This window comes from Schistocerca americana, chromosome 5 (genome assembly GCF_021461395.2).
Source record: "Schistocerca americana isolate TAMUIC-IGC-003095 chromosome 5, iqSchAmer2.1, whole genome shotgun sequence".
NCBI lineage: Eukaryota > Metazoa > Arthropoda > Insecta > Orthoptera > Acrididae > Schistocerca > Schistocerca americana.
Genome location: NC_060123.1, coordinates 203,747,872 through 203,762,314, shown reverse-complemented (window position 1 = coordinate 203,762,314; position 14,443 = coordinate 203,747,872). Strand labels below are relative to the sequence as shown.

Sequence of the window (14,443 nt, the reverse complement as noted above, 5' to 3'; positions counted from 1 at the left end):
GATCTGTGCCCTTCAGGTGCAGTTGAAAAACGCACAGGAGCAGCTAGATAGGATGAGGAGGGAGAAGGGGGTTGGGGAATGGGAGGTGGCTGTTGGCAAGAGATCTGCTAGGAGAAGAAGATTTTCAGATAGTTTTACTATTGGTGTTTACAATAGATATGACCAACTGTCAGAGTCTAGTGGAGAGGAATCTCTAGTAGCTGTAGATGTAGGAAGTATGCAGCAGACCTCAGTAGTTACTGTGCCTAGAACAGTTGCAAAGTCGAAGAGGAAGAAGGAGGTTCTGCTGTTAGGTAGTTCTCATGGCAGAGGTGTAGGCCAGCAGTTGCAGGAAGTGCTGGGGAATATCAGGTCACCAGCATTGTGAAGTCTAATGCAGGGTTGGCTCAGGTGACTGTTAACATAGGGGGGTTATGTAGGGATTTTACTAAAGAGGATCAGGTAATGATTGTGGGTGGGGCTGGTAATAGTATTGGTAGGGATGGGGAGTATGACGTAGATGGTGACCTGGAAAAGATAGCCACTCAGACTGGCAACACAAATGTGCATTTCGTGGAACTGTTTCAGCGTCACGATCGGCCTCATCTTAATACAGCTGTCAGGTGTAATAACATGAGACTTGGGGGTGCGCTGATGACAGACAGCATGGGTCACATGTCAGTGGTGTCGGTGGAGTCTATCAGCAGGACGGGTTTCACTAGACATGGCCTGCACCTCAACAGGTATGGGAAGGGGAGGTTGGTAAAGCTTATAGGTGACAGCATAGGTGGGGTTGGTGGGATCACTCATGGGAAAATTCCTGCAGTAATGGGTGTTAGAGCTGCACCTTTTTTAGATTGAATTCAGCTGATAGATATTCCTGCTTAAGGGAAGTCTCTCTAACAAGGGAATCACTTCTGACAAAGCTTAGGTATCCGAGTAATGAGGGAAGTAGTATATTTCATCAAAATATACAAGGTATTAGAGATAAAGTTAGTGAACTGCTTATAGATGTTGACTCTGAAATTATTGGTATATCTGAACACTTCTTAAATAAGGAGATAATTCAGAGGCTTCCTTTACCAGGATACAGGTTGGCTGGCAGCTTTTCTAGGAGCTCTTTGCGGTGTGGGGGAGTAGCCATGTATGTGAAAAACGGTATCCCATTTGAGTCAATTGATGTTTCAAAGTACTGCACTGAAAAGTTGTTTGAATGTTGTGCAGGTGTGGTTAAATTTAACGGAGCTAAACTTATAACTGTTGTTATTTATAGATTCCCAGACTCCGATTTCACAACAGTTTTGTTAAAGCTAGAGGAGGTTCTTGGTTCACTTTATAGGAAATACAAAAAGTTAGTTATATGTGGTGACTTCAATATTAATTGTATAAGTGATTGTGCAAGGAAGAGGATGCTGGTAGACCTCTTTAATTCATATAATCTTATGCAAACCGTATTCTTTCCAACGAGAGTGCAAGGGAACAGTAGTACAACCATAGACAACATTTTTGTAAGGGCATTCTGTTAGCAAAAAGGTGAATGGCCTTTCAGATCATGATGTACAGATTTTAACTTTAAAAGATTTTTGTGCTGCAACACGAGTTAAATATAGTCATCAGCTGTTCAGGAAAGCTGATCCAGTTGCTGTAGAGACCTTTATAAACCTTACAAAGGAACAAGAGTGGCAAGATGTTTATAGAGCTGATACAGTAGACGATAAATATAATGCTTTCCTCAAGACTTTTCTCATGCTCTTTGAAAGTTGCTTTGCGTTAGAACGTTTAAAACAGGGTACTAGCACAAACAGGCAGCCTGGGTGGCTGACTAGAGGGATAAGAATATCTTGTAGAACAAAGTGGCAATTATATCAAAATGTTAGAAACAGTCAAAATCTAAATGCAGCAGCCCATTACAAACAGTATTGTAAGGTGCTTAAAAATGTTATTAGGAAGGCAAAAAGTATGTGGTATGCAGATAGAATAGCTAAGTCTCAGGATAAAATTAAAACCATATGGTCAGTCGTAAAGGAAGTTGCTGGTCTGCAGAGACAGGTCGAGGATATAGAATCAGTGCGTAGTGGGAATGTCCGTGTTACTGATAAGTCGCATATATGTGCAGTATTTAATAATCACTTTCTGAATATAGCAGGTGAACTAAATAGAAACCTAGTCCCAACAGGGAATCATATAGCGCTCTTAGAAAAAAGTGTTCTGAGACTGTTACGTGAAATGCTCCTCCATGATACTGACAAGAGGGAGATTGAGTTAATAATTAAATCACTAAAGACCAAGAACTCTCATGGATATGACGGGGTATCTAGCAGAATACTGAAGTATTGTTCTATGTATGTTAGCCCAGTTCTCAGCCATATCTGTAACTTTTCCTTCAGGAGTGGTCGGTTCCCCGACCGATTAAAGTACTCGGTAGTGAAGCCACTTTATAAAAAGGGAGACATTGATAATGTTGACAATTTTAGACCTATTTCTATGCCATCGGTGTTTGCTAAAGTTATCGAGAAGGTTGTACATACAAGGTTACTGGAGCATTTAAATTCACATAATTTGCTGTCAAAAATTTCAGTTTGGTTTTAGAAATGGTTTAACAACTGAAAATGCTATATTCTCTTTTCTCTGTGACGTTTTGGATGGATTAAATAAAAGGTTGCGAACGCTAGGTGTTTTCTTTGATTTAACGAAGGCTTTTGACTGTGTTGACCACAAAATATTACTGCAGAAGTTGGACCATTATGGAGTAAGGGGAGTAGCTTACAATTGGTTCGCCTCTTACTTTAAGAACAGAAAGCAGAGGGTAATTCTCCGCAATATTGAGAGTGGTAGTGATGTTCAGTCCCAATGGGGCACTGTTAAGTGGGGTGTTCCCCAAGGGCCGGTGCTGGGGCCACTGCTGTTTCTTATTTATATAAATGATATGCCTTCTAGTATTACAGGTGATTCTAAAATATTTCTGTTTGCTGAGGACACCAGCTTGATAGTGAAGGATCTTGTGTGTAATATTGAAACAGTAACAAATAATGTAGTTCATGAAATAAGTTCGTGGTTTGTGGAAAATAATTTGATGCTAAATCACAGTAAGACTCAGTTTTTACAGTTTCTAACTCACAATTCAACAAGAACCGATATTTTGATCAGACAGAATAGGCATATTATAAGCGAGACGGAACAGTTAAAAGTTCCTAGGCGTTCGGATAGATAGTAAGCTGTTGTGGAAAGCCCATGTCCAGGACCTTGTTCAGAAGCTAAATGCTGCTTTATTTACCATTAGAACAGTATCTGAAATAAGTGACACTTCAACACGAAAAGTAGTCTACTTCGCATATTTTCATACGCTTATGTCGTATGGTATTATTTTTTGGGGTAATTCTTCTGATTCAAAAAGGGTATTTTTGGCTCAAAAACGGGCTGTTCGAGATATGTATGGTGTAAGTTCGAAAACCTCTTGTCGACCCCTATTCAATAGTCTGGGAATTTTGACATTGCCCTCACAGTATGTATTTTCTTTAATGTCGTTTGTTGTTAGCAATATTAGCTTATTCCCAAGAGTTAGCAGCTTTCACTCAGTTAATACTAGGCAGAAATCAAATCTGCATGTGGAATGCACTTCCTTGACTCTTGTGCAGAAAGGAGTGCAGTATTCTGCTGCATCCATTTTCAATAAGCTACCACAAGTACTCAAAAATCTTAGCAGTAGCCCAAACACTTTTAAGTCTAAACTGAAGAGTTTCCTCATGGCTCACTCCTTCTATTCTGTCGAGGAGCTCCTGGAAGAGCTAAAAAATTAAGCAAATTCCAGTGTTACATTGTTGATTTTCTTCATTTAAACTGAGACTTGTCACTTGAATATGTTTTTTTTATATTTCATTTTATCTGTTCCTAATATCGTGTTATAATTTCATGTATTGACTTGTTCCACGACCATGGAGACGTCTCCTTAATATGGTCCCACGGAACAATAAATAAATAAATAAAAAATCACAGCATTGACAGATGGCAGGGTGTGGGTGTGACCTTGAGGTGGCTAATTTTGTGACTACCACTCTGTTCAGTCATGGCAGTGAGTACATTGCGTACCATTGTCACTTCCTCCCCACCCCCTACCCCCCCCCCCCCCATCACTTTTCCCTGTTAGTCACAAATTATGGTAGATGAAGTCTGGTGGTAGGGATCTCTCTAGTTTTACCTTAATGGTATGGAGAGAAACATGTAACAAGCAATATTTGCTTAAAATTGTAGGAATTGATGAGCATCCCAGTAATGCTCATTAATTGAATCCAAGCTGTAACTCACAGCTCGCTCATAAGGCTGTTTTCGGGTCAATGGAGGCGTCAGATCCCACCCATCGGCTTTGACCCGTGACGTAAGGGTGTTCTGTTGTGTGACCTCACGATGGTGTGGGGTTTAGTTTGTGTTTTTTGTTTGTAGATGTCATGTTGCGGTGGGTGGTGTCCTCTGGTGGTGTATTGGGTTCATTTGGCTGTCGATGCATTTGTAGGTCATGACTGTTGTAGAACAACGGAAATTAGTTTCAGTGAGTTAAGAATTACATTTCCGGCACTGAACTTTATGGTAAGTAGTCGTCTATTTGGGTCTGGGTCTATTGTTCGCGCGTTATGATGTTCGGTGGGGTTTTTGTGTTGTAGGGTTGGTGTTACTTACTGCATGTGTTGGTGGTTGATGTTTTGGTATAAGCACTTGTGGTTGATTTACGTATCTTAGGGGGAGGTACTAGATTTCAATTTTTTTTGGTATCGTCAGTTGTATTTGAGCTGCATAGGTTATGGGAAGTGACAGATTGCAATTTGTCGTCGTAGGTGTGTGTGTTTCGGTATCGTGAGCTCTTGACCTACACTGGTCAAGAGAAGTGTTAGATTCTAATGTCATAGTAGCTGTGCGTGTTTTGGTATTGTGAGTTGCTGTTGACCTATATAGATCAAGGGAAGTGTCAGATTCCAATTTTTGTTGTTTTAGGTGTTAGTTTTGTGGTATCAATAGTTTGCTGTGTAATTCTAATTTTTGGAGTAGTTGGTTTTTATTTTGTGCTATTGACAATTGTGGTTGAGCTATGTAGGTGAAGGGAAGTGACAGATTCCTGTCGATATTGTAGGTGTAATGGAACTTGGGAATTTTGTGGTGTTTATATCGTTGTTTTGTGTGGTTTCGGATCGTGGTGTGTGCCTGTATGTGTTTATATTTAGTTTGTGCCCATCCAAAAAACCCCAATTTCCCGCGCTGGTACTGTTAGTTTGATTATATTTTTGGAGAGAGATGTGTGTGTTGGTTTTATGTGTATTTTTGTTTGTTATCTTTTATGTAATGATGTCGTAGGCGCTTTACTGGAAATGTTGTGAATGATCCTTTCTGCCATATCGGTGATGTCATGGGTCAAAGCAGACAGTTGGAATTGGACACTTCTGTATTCCCTTGTTTTCTATTTCCTTTTTAATTCTACCTAGTAATAGTCCCAGGCTGAGGATGGATATATGTTCTCGGAAATAGAATATATATTACAGCAGATACATTTCAACTTGTTCGGACTTAGGTTTTTTTTGGTTTCATGTCGTACTGTCACATTGTGGACAGGATCCATTGGCACTATAGGATATGCCATTTTAAGTATTTACCGCCTGACCTGTTTGCAGTTCCATCTTTATTCTATTTGTTAAATAGTAGTTTAAAGAAGAGCTAAAACTTCTATCTTCAGATCTAAACACGAATTTAAACTGTATTACGTAGGCATATCAAAAAGGAATATCAAGGATATCATAAATGTCAAAGTAAGCAGAAATGGAGGATTTAATTCAGATCATTCTCTAAGATTACAATAAGGTTTCTCTCATCTAAAACAGAAAACACAGCCAAGAAAGTAATCGTGAACAACTCCACTACAGCTGATATTACAATAGAAAATATACAAAAATTTAGAGAAGAGACTGAGAAAACAAAAAAGTAGATTGGCATAAACTCCAGTTACAAATTACTAAGGCAATAGAGAGAACATAGGACTGACAAAGAGAAAAAAGAAGACATGGTCGACCAAAGTGCATGAATAAGCACTACAACAAAGAGCTTGAAAATGAGGTTGTTCAAAAGACATATTTAAGAGTTGAGACAAAAATGAAAAGAAACCTCTTTAATCTGAAAATAAAAAGGATGTTTGAAATGTATTGGCTTATGAAAATACAACAAAATTTTACCAGAAATATTACTGGAAATTTTTATCAAAGTTTTAAACGTGTACTTAAAGGGTATCCAGTGCCAGTTACTTGTTTCAATGATGAGAAAGGTAGAATAGGATTAAAGACAATTGTGAAATACTGAAATTTTGTGACAGGTTCGTAAACTGTCCAGTTATACAGTTAAATTTGAATATCCAGCAAGAAGTACCATAAAATCTGGAGGAAGGGGGGGGGGGGGGGTGTTCCCACTCATGAAGCCATCAAATCACTCAAAAACATCGGAGCAAGTGGTGAAGTCTCCATTACAGCGGAATTATTGAAAAGGTCAGAACCAAAGATTATAAATGGTTTTTAAACCTGCTTCTTGAACATTTAGAAAACTGAAAAGAATCCAGAAGAGTTGGAAAATAGCATTACTCCACCTGCTACATGAAAAAGGAGATAAACAAAAAGTCAATGATTAAGGGAGTGCCATTTCTGCTAGTGGCATACAAAATATTATCAAAAATTCTCTGGGACAGAGCTCTAAAAACTTTAAACAATTGGAAGAATATGAGAGTGGTTTTCTAAAGGGAAAGTCCTGCCCAGAACAGATTTGTAACTTAATCAATAATTCGCCGCAAATTTAACAAACCCGAAGTAGTATCATTTATTGAGTTCCAAAAAGCATTTGATTTGGTAGATGGAGGAACAATAGATAAAATAATTAGAAAATTTGGTGCTAAAGCAAGATTAGCAAACATAATTTATGAAACTTTGACGAATACGATATCTAAAGTTAATTTATGGGAGATCTATCTCATTTTAAATGAGAACTGGTATTAGACAGTGGGATTGTTTATTACCTTTACTGATTAAATGCATTATAGAAAAATAGTATTTATCTGGAATTTGGAGCTAAAAAATAAAAAAAATGAACCAATAATTTTAGGAAGGTAAAAATGTTAAGGTAAACTGCCTGGCTTTTGCAGACAATTCTGCAATACTTTCAGAAAATCTGATAGATACAGTTATCAAACAAATGTTCAGGAAGAAACAGCAAATTTAGCTGGTCTCAACATCTTCGCTGAAAACATAATTCATGAAAATATAAAAATGCACAAAATTTTATAGAAAAGCAAATCTAAGTAAATCAGTGTAAGTAAATTTAAATATCTTGGAAGAAAATATACCATGCAATGGGCTAGAAAAATTTGTGGTAGATGTGTTATTAAATGGGGACAGCATATGGTTTTACAAAGAAATTTACGACAAGAGATACGAAACTAAAACACTATACCACCATAGTTGACCAGAATTTTTATACGTATGTGAATGCCTGACTAACTGTAAGCTGGACTGAGAAGAGGTACTGGAAAGATGGATTATTAGAAAAATAATGGGTGCAGTACATACTAAAAGATGGCTTGAAAATAAGAAGTAATGAGATCTACAAAAATGTAGAGGAAAATTTCAGAAGAAATGGCTAAAGGATTATTAATCTTTTTGCTAGATGTTGTGCATAAGGCTTGGTCTGTTGCCTTTTTATGGTATTAGACCATGACCTCTTGTAAGGCTGTAGCAGACTTGTTCACTGGCTGCATGGAATTAAATACTACTGCTCTGTTCTTGAATAATACACAGGCCATCAGTAGTTATAATCTGTATATTGCCTATAACCGTATACACCAGAAACTATATATCAGACTTGTCAAGGTTTATGTCCAACTTGAAACCTTGAAATAGAATGAATATTTCATTAATCTTTCATTTTGCTCCATATTCTCAAAATTATATATTCCCCAAGGACTTCAGCCCTTCTTCACTCTAAGTCTATGATAACTGGAACGTCTGTATTTGCATCTGCGCAAATATCGCACTTCTTGAAGCTGCTGTGATCGCCATCACATCTGAGACACATGTTGTCCCTTAGCATGATTCTTCACATGAAAATAAGAACCGGACAATATTTGTGCTCTCCTGTGTGAGCAGTTATTTTATGATTTCATTTGTGAGTATCCTTAGACTTCCATACATGGCTACACACTAGGCAAATCCTTCAGAAAACACTTTTCTAACACTTAAGTCTACATTCGATGTTAACAAAATTCTCTTATTCAGAAACTCTTTTCTTGCCATTGTCAGTCTACATCGTATATTCTCTTTCAGTTACCGTCAGTTGTTTTACTGCTCAAAGGCAAAGCTCATCTAATACTTAGTCTCATTTTCGAATCAAATTCCCTTGGCATTGCCTGATTTAATTTGACTGCATTCCATTACCCTTGTTTTGTTTTCATTAGTGCTCATCTTATATCCTCCTTTCGGATACTGTCCACCCCTTCAGTTGCACTTCCAGGTCCTTTGCTGCCTCTGACAGAATTAAAATGTTATTGGCAAACACTAGAATTTTTATTTCTTCTCTCTGAACTTTATTTCATACTGTAAATGTTTCCTTTGGTTTCCTTTACTGTTCGCTCAGTGTACAGGTTGAGTAACATTGACAATTGGCTGCAACCCTGTCTCACTCCTTTCTCAAACACTGTTTCCCTTTCATGCCCCTTGACTCTGTTTTCTGCTTTCTGTACAAGTTGTGAATAACATTTTGCTCCATATATTTTATCCCTGCTGCCATCAGTATTTCAAGGAGAGTATTGGAGTCAACATTTTCAGTAGCTTTCTGGGAATCTACAAATGCTATAAGCATAGGTTTGCCTTCCGTTAACCAATCTTCTAAGAGATGTTGTAGGGTGAGTATTCCCTTGCGTGTTCCTGTATTTCTCTGGAATCCAAACTGATCTTCCCCAAGGTTGCTTTAAAAGTTTTACCCATTCTTCTTCTGTAAATAATTCAAGTAAGTATTTCGCAATGACGACGTATTAAACTGATGGTTTGGCAGTATTCACACCTGACAGCATCTATTTCCTTTGGAATTGGATTTATTACATTCTCCTTGAATTTTGATAGTTTTTTACTTGCCTCATACATCTTGCTCACAAGATGGAATAGTTTTGTCATGGCGGGTTATCCCGAGGCTGCAGTACTTATGGTGGAATGTCGTCTACTCAAAGGGCCTTGTTTCTACTTTCTTTCAGTTCTGTCAAATTCTTCTCACCGTATCATATCTCCCATATCATCATCATCCTCTTCCATTTCTACAGTATTGCCATTAAGTTCATCTCCTTTTTACAGACCCTCTGTATATACTCCTTTCAGCTTTCCCTTCTTTGCTAGGGACTGGTTTTCTGTCTGAGTGCATGATATTCATACAGCTGGTTCTCTGCTCCAAAGACCTCTGTAATTTTCCTGTAGGTGATTTCTATCTTTCCGCTAGAGAAATACATTTCCAGATCCTTAAATTTATCCTCTAACCATTCCCGCTTAACCAATTTGAACTTCCTGTCAATCTCATTTCTTAGACATTAGTATTCTCTTTTGTCTGCTTCACTTGCACATTTTTGTATTTTCTTCTGTCATCAGTTAAATTCAGTGTCTCTTATGTTATCCAAGAATTTCTACTAGTCCTTTACTTTTTACTTATTTGATCCTTCGCTGTTTCACTATTTCATCTCTCAAAGCAACCCAGTCTTCTCCTGTATTCCTTTCCTCTGTTGCCTAATGTTCCTTCTGAAACACTCTGCAACCTCCTGTCCTCCTAGCTTATCCAAGTCCATCTCCTTAATTTCCTATCTTTGCAAGTTCTCCATGTATACAGACTTTTCATGATCCTTGAACTGTCTGCAATGATTAAATTATGCTCTGTGCAAAATTGTACTAAGTGGCTTCCTCTTTCATAGGCCATGTATTATTTTGACTGGCTTTGCACAACACACGAACACCCACAGATACTAATTAAGCAGGTGGCAACACGATATTGGTTTAAAGCACTGCTTGGTGCTTTTGTCAACACAACACATGGTTATTGCACATATACTAGTTAAAGGTAAACCATATGAAAAAGACTCGGCATCCTGATTCCTTCATGGCACCTACTCAGGAGCTGATGCTACAGTTCTGTTATGGATCCACAGTGCCATCGTTACTAAACCTGATAAATCCTGTTAAACACAGCAGTGTGGTGAGACTGACAGCTGGAACCTGTTGTAAAAGTCCCATTGACACTCATCCGGGAATGTGGGAATACTGTCATTGTTAGTAAAGTGCCAGCAGCATGTTCTTAATTGTGCTATGACAATTACACAGAAGCTTTTCCATCTATATTACGTGGCTCCATTTGGTGGTCAGGAGTCTAAACTCGACCACCCCAGAGCTAATAGCCCAGTTGGAGTTAGACTGAAAGTTTCAAGGAATAACTTTCAGCATCCATTGCTCAACTGCTTGTAAAAATCTTTTCCTTGGGGTCTTCGTTGGTCTGTGGCTCCCTTTGACCTACTTCATGGATTTAAAGGGAACGCAGACCCCAAATTCTACTGACAGTTCTGACAGTTCTGTCAGTGCTTCATGAATACCTTGATTCAGAAACTGTCTAAATATGTGGCACTGTAACAAATTGTAGTCAAGGTTATGGCTACAAACTAAAATACGTACCAACCATATGTTGAGTGTTTACTGCTGACAGCAATCTCCCAAGTCTTGTGCTGTAACTTTTTTGTTTTCTGACGTTTAACCATACTACCCATGGAACACATTGGTTTCAGAAACTTAAGTTTATCTGAACTCTGAGGTTGACACTAACATCACAGCCATCTGAAATCTACATCTATACTCTGCAGAACATGGTGAGGTTGCATGGCAGAGGGTACGTCCTGCTGTACCAGTTATTGGGGGTTCTTCCTTTCCTTTCACTTATGGAGTGTGGGAAGAATAACTGTTTTAATACCTCTGTATGTGCAGTAATTATTCTAGTCTTATCCTCAAGATTTCTGTGAGCAGTACATAGGGGAAAGTAGTGGATTTCTAGAGTCAAGATTTTAAGCTGGTTGTTGAAACTTTGACGCTTTCAGGGTAGTTTGTCTCAGAGTTCAATTCCCACAGTATCTCTGTGATACCCTCCTGTGGATGAAACAAACCTGTGAACATTTGTGCTGCCTTTTTTTTGTATACGTTCAACAAGACAATTGTTCCAGTTGTAAATATTTGTCATGTGCTTTTTTTTCTGATATGTTCTGCATCCTGGAGGACCACCTCACTATGGATCAATTGGAATGAAAGTAAATCAAAGTCCATTAGTCCTGTTTGGTACGGGTACCACACAATCAAGCAATATTCTGGAACTGGTCACATGAGTGAATTGTAAGCAGTTTCCTTTGTAGACTACCACCATTTCTTCTGAACTGCACAGATATGAGTTATAACACATTCTCCATTCCCATGCTTATCTCGGCCTCATCCTGTGGTAACATACTGTCCCCCCCCCTGCTTCCCCCCCCCCCCCCCCTGCTTTCCCCCCCCCCCCCCCCCCCCTCCTCCAGATTGTCTGCATCTCAAGTGATACATGCCTTCCAGGCCAAGGTGGAGTTGGCAATCATGCGTGCATGAGGTGTGCTTGCTTGTGTGTATGAATGGTGTCTGTCTTTTGCTTTGGTAATCACTCTTGTTGCACCCACTTCATGATCACTGATAAGTTTCAGTGCGGGCACCATCGGGTCTGTTTTTTGCCATTAGATCCAATATATTTCCAGCATGAGTGGGTTTTGTAGCTATCTTTTTCTAGGTAGTTTTCAGAAAAGGCATTTAGTAATGTTTCACAGGATGAAATTATTATATGCCCACCCCTGATACTGAGTCTTCCCCAAACAGTCTTGCACGCAGCTTCAATTTCTATCTCAGTGGATTTGAGTTTCTTGTTTACTGTGACAAATACACATCCTCTATTTCCTGTTTGCCTATCCTTTTGGTATACACTAAAATTTTCCCCAGAAATCTCACTGGTATCAATTTCAGGTTTCAACCAGCTTTCTGTACCTAGTATTAGGTGTGCTTCCTTGCTTTTTCATGAGCACTTTAAACTCTGGCACTTTGTTATGAATGCTTCAGCAGTTTCCCATTAGGATTTTAATACTCTCATCTGTGGGAGGCAATTCTTTCAATCTTGTTCCGATGCTTCTGGGTTTCCTACACCTATCATTATCTGGATTGGATGGAGAGTCTTGTAATCTAAAAAGCTCTTGTATGCATCCCACACACAGCTTCCTGAGTTCCAGCCTTTATGTAGTACACACCTGACCCATTTAGGAGGTCCCTACAGTTCTCAACCCTATGGTGCAAGTCCAGGAAGACACAGCCTAGCTTACCTCAGAACCTTTGAAGTCTGTGATTCAAACCTTCCACTCAACTCAGAACCAGAGGCCACTATCAGTTCTGGGACAATGCTGCAAATTGTGAGCTTCATTAAAACTCCATGAGTAAGGTTAGTCTTCTCAATCCCTTGTGCTGGATGACCTTGGAGCCCAGACGACAGCCATCATTTGTTCCAGTGTGTGCCACAGCCTGGAGTTGGTTGCACCCTCAATGGCTACTGGATTAGCATCTTCAAGATTTTGAATGAGGTCCCCAGACTTACCCACAGTGCGCTTGTCATACCCCTAAGTGAGTACCAACATTTGCCATATGTTTTAACTGCCAACAATAGACCACCTACCCTTCTGCATTTGCTTCCTCTTGACACTGGGCAAAACAGGTTCGTCCAAAACAGGTTAAGGGAGTCCCACTGGCTCAGTTTTTCAGTGAAAGGCAGCACCTCATACTTGTTGGTTGGAGGGGATTTGTAAAACAAAACTGCCCCCAGTCCTCCCTGGTCTCTATCCATCCTGTGCAGGATGCCTAAATCTACCATTGAAACACCATTCAGTCAAATGGATGAGTAATTATGTATCCCTAACGTTCTGCAGAGGAGACAGGATCTCCAAGAGGGACAGCACTTCATGTACCTTTTGGTACCGGTGCCACAGGTATGTGACCCTAGGGAGTTCTCCCAGTGCACTGATTTGTAGCAGCTGCCAAGTGTTTGACAGTAGTCAGCATTTACAGTGGGGTTGCATTTTTGCTAGTGCAGTGTATTAAAGGACAGTGAACAAATATCTTCAAATTAGTCTCCTGATTATCTTTTAATCCACTGAGCTAAAAACTTAAATAACTCCTTAAGAGAATTGAAGGAAGTACACAAGATGAGATTTGTTAAGGCAACAGAAAATGTGGTAAAAATTGCTAGTTTCCTCAAACTTTTTGAGGTTTGATATAGTTAGCAAACTGGAAAACAGATAAGTTACAATAAATATAGGTAAAGTATACTCTTCTGTAAAGGAAAACCATTAGTCATCACTGTAGAATCTAAGTGAATGCAAGAATGTACTGAAACTCAGCTGCTTTATCGATTTTGTGTGGGACAGTAATGAACTACAGTAATTTTACTCCCAAAACAAGCAACTTCTTCTGTACATAAACTTCATTCTAGGTTACATTTAACAGATTGTGATCTTTGCATTCACATTCCAGTTAAAGCTGCTTCCAGGAACTCCACTGTTGCAAGAAATTGCTGTGATTCTCTCTTAAAGTACTACTCAAAGTAGTGTCAAAATATATTTTCAAAAGTGCTGCTCAAGGGTGTGCTTCTAGTGACAAAGCAGAGGGGTTTCAAACCAAAGTTGAGAGCTTTCCTATTTCGTCTCAACAGATACTATAAGGAAATTTCATTTTTGCCTGTGTTGAAATGAACTTTCAAATAGAAACCAAGTATTATTTACCTTATCACCTACTCTCATTTCAGTTTACCCAAATCATTTCAGATGTGCTGAAATAGTTCTTACCAAATGACAGTGGGGAGCTGTATCCTCTCTAGCACACCCATTAACGACCTTTTCAAAATTAAGTAAATTTGTATTCATTTGCTTTGTGCAGTATACTTTTCTCTGTGAGCAACCCTATATCTGTATACTGTCCTTTGATCATGTGATAAAGTTCTAATGGAATTTTAATAGAAAAGAGTTGTGGGATTATTGGATGTTGATAAATTTAATTTGTATCATGTCGGAGTTGGTTATGCTGCCAGTTTTGATCAGTGATGGAATGACTACATCTATTTGGAATGAAGTTTGTTGTGACAGTTATCCATAGTTTAGCTTGTTGTAGGTTGGGTTGAGATTTAGAAAAACCAACAAATGTGCTACCTTAAGAAGTTCTAAAATTATTGAAAAGATGAAGTATAAGTTCAGAGGTTACACTCCTTATGGATAGATGGTTCATCATTGGTCAAAGCAGATTTTCTGTATCTGTGACAGCTCTTTATCCATCAATTTTCAGATTTTTCCTAGAGAAGCCCACAGGCATAATGGGATGTA

The 14,443-nt window shown here is 38.8% G+C and overlaps 1 protein-coding gene across 1 annotated transcript in view; it reads left to right on the top strand.

Annotated features, from left to right (window-relative positions):
- Window positions 1-14,443, top strand: part of LOC124615592 (la protein homolog) — a 62,441-nt gene that overhangs the window by 3,572 nt on the left and 44,426 nt on the right. The gene's annotated exons all lie outside the window — the stretch shown is intronic.